This window comes from Chiloscyllium plagiosum, unplaced genomic scaffold (genome assembly GCF_037043375.1).
Source record: "Chiloscyllium plagiosum isolate Xiang-an unplaced genomic scaffold, Cpla_swu_hap1 HiC_scaffold_33, whole genome shotgun sequence".
Classification (NCBI taxonomy): Eukaryota; Metazoa; Chordata; class Chondrichthyes; order Orectolobiformes; family Hemiscylliidae; genus Chiloscyllium; species Chiloscyllium plagiosum.
In genome coordinates this window covers 47693262-47706311 of record NW_028270171.1, presented here as the reverse complement: position 1 = coordinate 47706311, position 13050 = coordinate 47693262, and the positions used below count along the sequence as shown (strand labels likewise).

Here is a 13050-nt window from a genome sequence, read left to right as displayed (position 1 = left end):
GAACCTACACAGTTTGTGGTAGGAAACTGGATCACCCATTAGAAGCTCACACAGACAAGGGGAGAATGTGTAAACTCCACACAGACAGTCACCCAAGGTTGGAATCGACCCCAAGTCCCTGGTGCTGTGAGGCAGCAGTGCTTACCACCGTGCTACCCTTTGGATGATACCTGACCAGAATTCACTGGAAACTACTCACTGCCTAAAGCAAAGGGAATTCAGCCAAATCCAAACTCTCCCCGGATGAAATCCCATTGCGAGCAGCTTGTGTGAGTACAATATCTTCAGAAGCAGAATAACGTTTTGGACAATCTCATAATTTTTCCTTTGTCATGAGTTCCAATAATATTTGGACCAAGTTCTTTCAAGTTAAAATTGCAGAGATTTTGTGTGTGTGTGTCAGCATTTTTAGAAAGGGAAATATTGATGATATAATTGCAATACCCAAACAGTTTGCCATTCGTCTTTCTAACATTGTTTGAGTAACTTTGCTCTGGTTCATAAATGTGTTGTTTTAACAGATTAAAGAAACTAGCCTGACTTGTTCCTAAAACTGACCCTGACCCAATCTGAGACCGATATCATCGGCCATAACACCGACCTGGTTATATTTAACATCTGTTGTGAGCAGTGGAGGAATGGGACTAGAAAAGGAAACAGTGACCCAAAAAGCCGGGGAACTATAGGCTGGTGAGCCTGATGTCAGTGATGGGTAAGTTGTTGGAGGGGATTCTGAGGAATACCATTTGCATACATTTGGGAAGGCAAGGGCTGATCGGAGTAGACAACTTGGATTTCTGCATGAGAAATCATGTCTCATTAAAGTTACCGCATTGACCAACAGATGTGATCAAAGCTCCGCTGTCCTGACACATTCAGTTATAAATGGTGATGGACGATTAAACAAATGACTGGAGGAAAGGGCCCCACAAATATCGCCATCCTAAATAATCGAACAGCCCTGCACATCAGTGTGAAAGACCAGGATGTCATATCTGCACCATCCTCAGCCAGAACTGTGGAACTGATGATCCATCTCACCCTCGCCATGATGCCCACAGAATCAGTTTTGCCCGTCTTCAACCAATTTGATTCGCTGACGTGACATGAATAAACAGCTGAACACCGTAGATACGACATGGGCAATGGGCCCTGACCCCATTCCTGCAATAGGACTGAAGACTTGTGCTGCACAACAAGCCGTGTCCCTGGGGAAGCGGTTTCATTCCAGCACCAACTCTGACATCTCTCTGGCAATGTGGAAAATTATTCAACTATATCCAATCCCCTAAGAGAAGAGTAACTACAATTTGACCATTCACCACCCCTTCAGTTCGATCACGACAGTCAAATTGGCGGGAGTTATTTTTGATGGAGCTGTCAAGCAGCACAGAAATAATCTGTTCAGTATGGTTTCCGATAGGTCCCCATGTGGAGATGGTGCTGTTCTGGAAATGTCACTTTGCAATGATCCTTTGCAATGTTACAGCTACCCACTTGGAGGTCTATGTACACTGGTCAGCGTGCCAATTCCATTCCCAGTATTGCCTTGTGGGTTCAGATCTCACTGCGCTGCAGGGACCTTGGAGGGCTGCGCAGAAGGAAACAACAAAAAGGTGCATGCGTCCCTTTGTACATCAACATGTTCCAAACAATCCCTTTTCAAACGATATGCTTCCAGTCTATCGTTCCCAACGAAGGGCACACCGTCACCTCTACACACCTTGCTCTCCATCTGCAAAATATTTGCCCATTCACTCTACTTGTCTTAGTCACCTTGAAGCTTTTTCCAACCTCTTCACCCACTCACAATCCAACATCCTTTAGTTCTGTCAGCAGGTTAGGTATATTGTATTTGATTCCAGCAACCAAATGTTTAATGGCTATTGTGAACAGCTGGGGCCTGAGCACCGATTACTATGATGCCTGAGCAACCTTCCACTGTTAATTCTTAAAAAGAAAATCGTGAATCTGGGTGTGACTGGCTGGGCCAGCATTTATTGCCTTTCCCTGGTTGCCTTTTGAGAGGTTGGTGGTGAGCTGCATTGTTGAACCGCTGCAGTCCATTGTGGATTCAGTGATGGTAATACCATTGAACGCCAAGAAGCAGTGGTTAGATTGTATTTTAGTGGAGATGGTCACGGTCTGGCATTTGTGTGGCCTGAATATTACTTGCCACTTGTCAGCCTGAATTCTGTCCAGATCTTGTCGCATTTAGACATGAATTGCTTCAGTATCTGAGGAACCACAAATGTTGCTGAGCATTGTGCAATCATTGGCGAACATCCCACTTCTGACCCTAAAATGGAGGGAAGGTAATTGGTGAAGCAGCCTCAAAGATGTTTGGGCCTAGACCATTGCCCGAGGGACTCCTACAGACTTGTCCTGGAACTGTGTTGACTGACCTTTATCAACCATGTCCATCTTCCTAAGTGTCAGGTATGGTTCTAACCAGCGGGGAGTTTGCCCCGGATACCCATTGATTCCAGTTTTGTTAAGGCCCCTTGATACCACACTTGGTCGAAGGCAGCCTTATTTTAAAGGGCTGTCACTCTCACCCCACCTCTGGAATTCAGCTCTTTTGACCATGTTTTAACCACGGTAATGAGGTCAGGAGCTGAGTGGCCCTGGTGGAGCCCAAACTGAGCGTCATTGACCAGGTTATTGCTGAGCAAGTGCTGCTTGAAAGCACTGACACCTTCCACCACTTTACTGATGGGTTTGGTAATTGGCCGTATTGGATTTGTTCTGCTTTTTATGTATCGGAGATACTTGGGTAATTTTCCACATAATCGGGGCAATGTCATTGTTGTCACGATATTGGAACAGCTTAGTTAGGGCAGTGATAAGGTCTGGAGCACAAGTTGTCAGTACTATTGCCAGAATGTTGTCAGGGTATGTACCCTTTGGAGTATCCAGTGTCTCCAACTGAATCTGGTTATCACGTGGACTGAATCAAATTGGCTGATGACTGGTAGCTGAATTGCTGAGGACAACTGGAGGAGGCCGAGATGGATCATCCACTCAGCACTTCTGACTGAAGATTGTTGCGAATGCATTAGCCTTAACTTATGCACTGAAGTGCTGGGCTCTTCCATCATTAAGGATGGGGATATTTGTGGAATCATCTCCTCCAATGACTTGTCTAATTGTCCATAACTATTCTAAACTCGAAGTGGAAGGACAGCAGAGATCTGAATCGTTGCTTGTGGGATCACTAAGCTCTGTCTATCACTTACTGCTTATGCTGTTTGGCGCACAGGTAGTCATGTTTGGTGGCTTCACCAGGCTGACACCTCATTTTCAGGTATGTGTGGTGCTGCTCCTGCCATCCCGCACACTCCATTGATCCAAGGTTGATCCTCTGGCTTGATGGTAATTGTTGTGAGGGGGATATGCCAGGTCATGTGGTCGTGCTGGAGTACAATTCTGCTGCTATTGCTGACCCACAGCAACTTTTGGAAACCCAGACTTGAGCTGCGAGATCTGCTTGAAGTCTGTCCCATTTAGCACGTGATCGTACCACCCAAAATGATGGAGGTTATTCTCAATGAGAAGGTGGGACTTTGTTTCCACAATGGCTACGCGTGGTCACTCTTACCGATACTGTCATGGGCAGATACCTCTGCAACTGACAGATTAGTAAGTATATGGTCAAGTATGTATTTTCCTCATGTTGGTTCCTTCACCACCTGCCGTAGACCCAGTTGAGCAGTTATATCGTTTAGGACCCGACCAACTCAATCAGTAATGCTGCTGCCGAGCTACTCTTGGTGGTGGACATTCAAATCCCCCACCCAGAGTACATTTTGCGCCCTTGCCACCCTCACTGCTTCCTCCAAGGAGGAGTACTGATTCATCAGTTGAGAGAGGCTCGTACATGGTAATCAGCAGGAGGTTTCCTTTCCCATGTGTCAACTAACGCCATGAGACTTCATGGGATATAGAGTCACTGTTGAGGACTCCCAGAGCAATTCCCTTCTAACTGTATCCCACTGTGCCGCCACTTCTGCTGTGTCTGTCCTGCTGATGAGACAGGAGATATCTGGGGAAGTCGATGCGGTGTCTGGGACATGGTCATACTCACAGAATCGTACCTTTTATATAATGTCAGGCTGTTTCTTGACGAGTTTGTTTATTTATATTCACTGTTTCCTGCCAGCTGTCCAATTCTAGAAACATGGCCATATTTTCACCCCAATCCACTAAGATTTAGTTTTTTGTAAATTGGGCTTGGAGCTTTACGAATGTTTTTTTTTTCTAAAAATGCAAATGTTTTACATCCATTGCTTCTGTTTCATTTGTCTCCCAGTCTGCTTCTTAAACATAATTTCCATTTCATAAATCTATATTAGTGTTGTATATGACCATTACTTTCACTCCCAACAATTTCTTCAAAACCATGTATTTACTACGTTCTATGTTCCATGTACTATATAATTTTCCACACCAGACTTCGTTTTCCTAGTATTGATAGAAAGTTCTGTGAAGACAGAGCTGAGGTAGTGGCTTCATAGTTCTGCCATTTCCCTGTTCCCCATTCTCCATTCTCTGGATTCAGATTGTAAGGAAGCTGCAATTGTTTTCTCACACTTCTCAATTGGCATAATTTCACAACTATTACAGTTCACTCTTATAATTCTTGTGAATATACTCTTCAGAAATCCATCAATTCCTGCCTTACGCTGTTCAATGACTGTCCTTGCACAGCCATACACTCACAGGAGTATATATTCTGTACTGTCAGAAATACAGCACGATCTAAAGTAGTCCCACTTTCCTACACCAGGCCCATAGCCTGGAATATTATGACACTTCCAATTGCTCGACCAAGCACTTTTTAATGGCAGTGAGGATAACTCTCGTGATAACTCTCCTCTCAGGAATTAAATTCCGGACCTCAACACCTTCTGGGTGAAAGAAAACTATCTTTAAATCCTCACTAAATCTCAAACCCTTCACTTTTAAAGTGGGCTCCCTTGTTCTTGGCCGTCTGACTAAAAGGAACAGCTGCTGTCTATCCACCCTCTCCATGCCCCTCATCATCCTGTCCTTCTGAATCACATCCCCCTCAGCCTCCTCTGCTCCAAACTAAACAACCCGAGCATACCCAGCCTCTCTCTATAGCTGTTATGTTCCATCCCAGGGAACATCCTGGTGAATCTCCTCAGCACACCCTCCAGTACCATCACGTCCTTACTGTAATGTGGCTCCCAGAATTACACACAGCACTCCGTATTGGCCTCACCAAAGCCGTGTACAACTCTTATAATCTACGCCCCGATTAATAATTGCTGCACCCAAGGTCCACTTCTTAACTAAACTATTACCCTGTCCAGTCACATTCAGGGATGCGTGGAGAAGCACCCTCTGAGCTTCCTAGCGTGCTGCCATTCATTGAGTCCCCCCCGTCTGGTTCCTTCTTCCAAAGTTTATCACATCATATTTATTAGGTTTACGTTCTATCTGTCATTGATCTGCCCATCTGACCAATCTATGTGTATCTTTCTGTAACATAAGACCTTTCTCTTCACTACCAACCAACCAGGCAAACAGAAACTTACTTATCACAATCCCCTCCCCTTCACCCACTCCCCTCCATTCACATCTGCACCATTTATGAATACCACAAACAATAAGGGACACAACACCAATCCCTGTGGTACACCAGGGACACTGGTCACCAGTCACACAAACAGCCTTCTCCAACCACCCTCTGACTTCTGCCACTGAGACAATTTTACTTGTAATTTGTCAAGTTATCCTTGATTCCATGGGATTTTACTTTATTTTTCAGTTTCCCATGTGGAGCGTTGTCAAAGGCCTTGCTGCAAACCTAATTAAGCGACCTCCTCAAACTAATTCACATTCGGTAGGTGTGACGTCCCTCTGATAAAGTTATGATGATTATCCTGCTCACTCTCTCAGCGGAGCAGGTAAGGGCTGTTTGGCAGTGGCTGCTTGAAGGCTCGGTGACGTTTCTTTAACAGTTTAAATTTGCAAGTTTATTATTTTAAAAAAAGCGCGGACCAGACCCGGAAGCTGGTGTAGCGCAAGCTTACCTGGGTAAGTTTTTTGCTTGTTCTAATGTTTAGACCTAGTTTTTTTTTTAAAGGTTACTTTTAGAGGGATGGCAGTGAAGGCAGTGCAATGTTCCTCTTGCAACATGTTTGAGGTGAGGGATGCCATGGTCGTCCCTGCTGATTTCACTTGCAGGAAGTGTACCCATCTCCAGCTCCTCCAAGACAGTGTTATGGAACTGGAGCTGGAGTTGGATGAACTTAGGATCATTCGGGAGGCAGAGGGGGTCATAGATCGGAGCTTTAGGGAAGTAGTAACTCCAAATATTGCAGACAGATGGGTGACAGTGAGGGGGACTGGGAGGAAGCAGCCAGTGCAGGGACGCACTGCAGCCGCTCCCCTCAAGAACAAGTATACCGTTTTGGATACATGTGGGGGGGGGGGTGACATACCAGGGGTAAGCAATGGGGTTCAGGCCTCTGGCACGGAGCCTGTCCCCGCTGCTCAGAAGGGAAGGTTGGAGAAGAGCAGAGCAATTGTTTTTGGGGACTCGACAGTTCGGGGCACAGATAAGCGGTTCTGTGGGGGCGAGAGAGACTCACGTTTGGTATGTTGCCTCGCAGGTGCAAGGGTACGTAATGTCTCTGATCGTGTTTTCCGGGTCCTTAAGGGGGAGGGGGAGCAGCCCGAAGTCGTGGTCCACATTGGCACCAACTACATAGGTAGGAGGAGGGCTGAGGATGTTAGGCAGGCTTTCAGGGAGCTAGGTTGGAAGCTCAGAGTTAGAACAAACAGAGTTGTTGTCTCTGGTTTGTTACCCGTGCCACGTGATAGAGAGTCGAGGAATAGGGAGAGAGAACAGTTAAATGCGTATCTACAGGGATGGTGCAGGAGGGAGGGATTCCGGTATCTGGATAACTAGGGTTCTTTCTAGGGAAGGTGGGACCTCTATAAACAGGATGGTCTACACCTGAACCTGACGGGCACCAGTGTCCTTGGGGGAGGTTTGCTAGTTCTCTTGGCGGGGGGGGGGGGGGGGGGGGATTTGAACTAACTCTGCAGGGGCATGGGAACCTAGACTGTAGCTTTAGGGTGCAGGACCTGGAGTGTAGGGAGGTTAGGAACATGGCATCAATCTCAAAGGAGGATGCCTGTGAACAGGAAAGTGGCTTGAAGTGTGTATACTTCAATGCAAGAAGTATACGAAATAAGGTAGGTGAACTTGCAGCGTGGGTTGGTACCTGGGATTTCGATGTTGTAGCTATTACGGAGACATGGGTAGAACAGGGACAGGATTGGCTGTTGCAGATTCCAGGGTTTAGGGTCAGAGGTGGGGGTAAAAGAGGGGAAGGTGTGGCATTGCTTGTCAAAGATAGTATTACAGCGGTGGAAAGGACGATGGATGAAGACCCGCCATCTGAGGTAGTTTGGGCTGAGGTTAGGAATAGGAAAGGTGAGGTCACCCTGTTAGGAGTTTTCTACAGGCCTCCTAATAGTCCTAGAGATGTAGAAGAAAGGATTGCGAGGATGATTCAGGAGAAGAGTGAAAGTAATAGGGTGGTTGTTATGGGGGACTTTAAATTTCCAGATATTGACTGGGAAAGCTATAGCTCGAGTTCGTTAGATGGGTCGGTGTTTGTCCAATGTATGCAGAAGGGTTTCCTGACACAATATGTAGACAGGCCAACAAGAGGTGAGGCCATACTGGATTTGGTTCTGGGTTACGAACCAGGCCAGGTGTTAGAATTGGAGGTAGGTGAGCACTTTGGGGACAGTGACCACAATTCGGTGACTTTTACTCTAGTGATGGAGAGGGATAAGTGTGCACTGCAGGGCAAGAGTTATAGCTGGGGGCAGGGAAATTATGATGCGGTGAGGCACGACTTGGAAAATTAGGCTTCAAGGTAAGGGTGCAATTGATATGTGGAGCTTGTTCAAGGAGCAACTATTGAGTGTCCTTGATAGGTATGTACCTGTCAGGCAGGGAGGAAAGGATCGTGTGAGGGAGCCGTGGTTTAATAAGGGATTGGAATCCCTTGTTAAATGGAAGAGGGCGGCCTATGTAAAGATGAAGCGTGAAGGTTCAATTGGGGCGATTGAGAGTTAAAAGGTAGCCAGGAAGGGTCTGAAGAGAGAGCTAAGAGCAGCCAGGAGGGGACATGAAAAGTCCTCAGTTGGTAGGATTAGGGAAAACCCAAAGGCTTTCTATAGGTATGTCAGGAATAAAAGAATGACTAGGGTAGGAATAGGTCCAGTCAAGGAGAGTGGTGGAAGTGGTGTGTGGAGGCTGAAGAGATTGGGGATACACTGAATGAATACTTTTCGTCAGTATTCACTCAGGAACAGGACATTGTTGCCGATGTGAATACTGAGTCACAATTAATTAGAATGGATGGATTTGAGGTATGTAGGGAAGAGCTGTTCGAAATTCTGGAAAGGGTGAAAATAGATAAGTCCCCTCGACCTAATGGCATTTATCCTAGGATTCTCTGGGAAGCAAGTGAGGAGATTGCAGAGCCATTAGCCTTGATTTCTATGTCCTCGTTGTCCACAGGAGTAGTGCCAGAAGACTGGAAGATGGCAAATGTGGTCCCCTTGTTCAAGGGGGGGAGTAGGGATAACCTTAGTAATTATAGGCCAGTGAGTCTCATTTCTGTTGTGGGCAAAATCTTAGAGAGAATTGTAAGGGATAGGATTTATGAACATCTGGATAGGAATAATGTGATCAAGCATAGTCAGCATGGTTTTGTGAAGGGCAGGCCGTGCCTCACAAACCTTATTGAATTCTTCGAGAAGGTGACTAAGGAGGTGGACGAGGGTAAAGCGGTAGATGTGGTGTATATGGATTTTAGTAAGGCGTTTGCTAAGGTTCCCCATGGTAGGCTACTGAAAAAATACGGAGGTATGGCATTGAGGGTGAGATGGAGGTTTGGACTAGGAATTGGCCGGCTGGGAGAAGACAGAGGGTAGTAGTTGATGGTAAAGGTTCATCTTGGAGTGCAGTTACTAGCGGTGTTCCGCAAGGATCTGTTTTGGGACCATTGCTGTTCGTCATTTTTATAAATGACCTGGAGGAGGGGCTAGAAGGTTGGGTGAGCAAGTTTGCGGATTATACGAAAGTCGGTGGAGTTGTTGACAGTGAGGAAGGATGTGTCAGGTTACAGCGGGATATAGATAAGCTGCAGAGCTGGGCAGAAAGGTGGCAAATGGAGTTCAATGTAGATAAGTGTGAAGTGATTCACTTTGGTAAGAGTAACAAAAATATGGGGTACTGGGCTAATGGTCAGATACTTGGTAGTGTGGATGAGCAGAGGGATCTTGGTGTCCATGTACACAGATCTCTGAAAATTGCCACCCAGGTAAATAGTGCGGTGAAGAAGGCATATGGCGTACTGGCTTTTATTGGTATAGGAATTGAGTTCCGGAGTCCTGAGGTCATGTTGCAGTTGTATCAGACTCTGGTGCAGCCGCATCTGAAGTATTGCGTGCAGTTTTGGTCGCCATACTATAGGAAGGATGTGGAGGCACTGAAACGGGTGCAGAGGAGATTTACCAGGATGTTGCCTGGTATGGTAGGAAGATCGTATGAGGAAAGGCTGAAGCACTTGGGGCTGTTTTCATTGGAGAAAAGAAGGTTTAGGGGTGACTTGATAGAGGTGTACAAGATGATTAGGGGTTTAGATAGGGTTGACCATGAGAACCTTTTTCCATGTATGGAGTCAGCTATTACGAGGGGGCATAGCTTTAAATTAAGGCGTGGTAGGTACAGGACAGATGTTAGGGATAGATTCTTTACTCAGCGAGTCGTGATTTCATGGAATGCCCTGCCAGTAGCAGTGGTGGACTCTCCCTCTTTATGGGCATTTAAACGGGCATTTGATAGGCATATGGAGGATAGTGGGCTAGTGTAGGTTAGGTGGGCTTGGATCGGTGCAACATCGAGGGCCAAAGGGCCTGTACTGTGCTGTATTCTTCTATGTTCTATGTTCTATGTACACTGTAAATGCAGTATTCACAGTTGGGTCCACAGACTCTCGGGGCTCCCTGAATGAAACCAGTCGCTGACATTACAATCCTGAGAACCCAATCCACAGAGCCTCCACTGACTTTCTCGATGACAGCAGCAAGTCAATTCCCCACACCTAAAGTGCATCCATTCAGTGTTGAAAATGCCTCAGTCTCCTCAGTTTTGCTTCCTGGCTGAGAAAGCTCTTACATCTCCACACAGTGGCACAGTAACAGTTCCTCTCTCCAAAGAAGCAGTTGACAATGGAACATTATGTTTCTCTATATCTCAGCGACTAAAAGTATTGCTGATGGAGTTGATCACCACACTAAGAGATGAGAGATAGAGGAACATAACTCATGGCAAGCAGAGACATGCCGTAATAAATATGATATTCAGGAATATGTGAAAAGGGGAAATGTTAGTTTAACTTCCCATTCTGTTTTCCTTCCAGTCCATCATCAGCAATACATTTGCTTGCTTTTCCTCTCTCTCTCTCTTGTTGGACATCATCCACTCAACATAAACCTCCTTCTCACCCTTCCAACCATCCCTGAACTCGAAACGTTATTTGTGTTTCTTCTGAGATTCTCCAACATTCTTTCAGACAGTGGAGAATTTTATTTCAGATCGCCAGCTTCCACAGTTCCTTGGTTATTTCACCTTTAATGTTGTTGTTTCCCGGGATGCCAGCATCACTGGCAAGGGCAGCATTTGTTGTCCATTCTAACTGCCCTTGACCACGTGGCCATTTGTCAAGGCAATATGGAGGCAACCATATTGTTGGGGATCTGAGATGACACTTAGTTCAGACAGGGCAAACATGTTAGGTTTCTTTACCAAACGTTAACAATAAAATAAGAAAAGAAATCCGAATGGTTTATGGTTGTCATGAAATTAGGTGTCATTCCAATTTTTGTCATTGGAATTTAAATTTAGTCATTGAATGTGGTAGGATTACAGACAATCCTTTTAGAGTCATAACCTGTGCCTCTGAATTACACAGTTAGTGACATTATTACCCTGTTTAAGAGTCCCAGTTGAGAAGTAACTGTAGATACAAGAAAAAGTTTGTGGTCAAACTATTTGTAACTGGAAGAGAGGTCAGAAGTGAACTGACACCATAAAATCTGTCATTAATGAAGGGGTAGATGATGCTGAAATCAGCAACAGAACTCAGGCAGAGCTGGAGACTGGGGATATTATGAAGGTGGGCGTCAGCAGGTTTAATCACAGAGAATATGGAGACATAAAATAGTTGACGGTAAATCGGTGACTCAACGTTCTGAACAGTCTTATTCCTTCTCAGATATTTATGATTAAGTAGTTTGGAAATGCATGAGAAGGAAGTGGCGTTTGTGACGAAAAGTTTACGTATTTGTTAAATATAATCAACCAGAATAGCAATAAAATTGAGCAGCATTGATGGAATTGACAGAGATAGACTTACCAGGAGCACCAATAATAGCGAGGATTGGATAGTACCCAACTTGACTAATCATCAATACTTCTATCCGCAAATCAATCCATGGCCAATCCTGAGAAAGGAAGTAAAGACCCCAGGATAAACTCTTACTCATTGTTGGAACATTCCAGTCTAATGTTCTCAGATTCTGATCCATTGTTGGGAGATTCCTGTCTAATATTCTGAAATTCAAATCCATTGTTGGAACATTCTAATGTTCTCAGATTCTGACTCTGAATTCTCTCTCTTTCTCTGTAGCTGCTGATCCCAATCTTGTTGAGGTTGACTCTACCCCGAATACTATGGCATAGCAAGTTGAAAGAAGTCCCTAATTATGGAAGACGGAAGTCCTCGAGTGACCCAGTTAGGTCAAGAAAGACTGATATTAATCACAGTTACTGAACAAACAGCTCCAGTTAACTCTGATATATCGCAATAATACTTGGTGTGGGTGGGATTTTGATATCGCTGATTATTGGGCTAATGGGACATCTCCAATTGTAAACATAGAGGTGAGGGACAGAGATAATATTTTCTCTTCACAATTTCGATGTATCTGGATTAGTGGTGCTGGAAGAGCACAGCAGTTCGGGCAGCATCAGAGGAGCAGTAAAATCGACGTTTTGGGCAAGTGTCCTTTGCCCGAAACATTGATTTTACTGCTCCTCGGATGCTGCCTGAACTGCTGTGCTCTTCCAGCACCACTAATCAAGAATCTGGTTTCCAGCATCTGCAGTCATTGTTTTTACCTAGCACGATGTATCTGCTGTGTTTTGGCAGGGTAGGCACTGCTGGACTCCCGAGGCCGTCTGTGTCTGTTTACCAGGCTTGCGGCATCTTTTCGTTGTATTTATTTATGTTTAACTTTGACATTTATCTGTCCAGCATTAAACGGCTTAGGTGGGTTTAGGCATTTTTGCAGACACCTACAGAGCCATAGACGGTGTAGATGCAGTCCATTCCTTGTGTTCTTGCAGCCGCAGCCTGGTCCTGTGGTGTGATGGTCAAACTCTCACAGAACCAGGAGTCTTAGTTATACCTTTCACCAGTTATTGCTGGGATCTCAGCAGGGTTGGAAGGCAGTAAATCTCTCCCGGGTGCTACACATTCTCTCTGAGATTTCTCTCAGAATTGTCTTTTGATTTTCTTTCCTCCTGGTTGGAGAACTGCATGTGAGGCTATCTGTTTCCTGCATTTGATTTTTGACTTATGTCCTTATTGGATGATACCATATTGGAGCAGTTACTGTATACTAGTTAAGTAAACTATTGTTCTGCCAAGTTTTCCAACAGAATTACGTTATTGCAAGTTCCTCTTCCTTTTGAATTATTTTATCGACAGTGTTCAAATAAATTGTGTTTTGCTTAATGTCGAATATTTTGACCAAGTAAATTCTACCTGAAAAACAGCACCTCACATTTATTGGCGGAATGGGCCGAGCTGGAGGATTGATAATCATGTCAGGAATTATATCGGATACTCAATCCACCTCACAGATCCAGCCCGGACACGTCTGAGCCCAGATGAGATACCTGCTCAGCATGAAGCACTGCGTAGA

At 45.1% G+C, this 13050-nt stretch overlaps 1 long non-coding RNA gene across 1 annotated transcript; it reads left to right on the top strand.

The window, feature by feature from the left end:
* Positions 1-666: 666 nt before the first annotated feature.
* On the top strand, positions 667-11839 carry LOC148141495 (uncharacterized). Its single transcript, XR_015752545.1, has 3 exons — positions 667-690; positions 5798-5872; positions 11751-11839. It is a non-coding gene; the product is annotated as an uncharacterized LOC148141495 (long non-coding RNA).
* The last annotated feature ends 1211 nt before the right edge of the window (positions 11840-13050 follow it).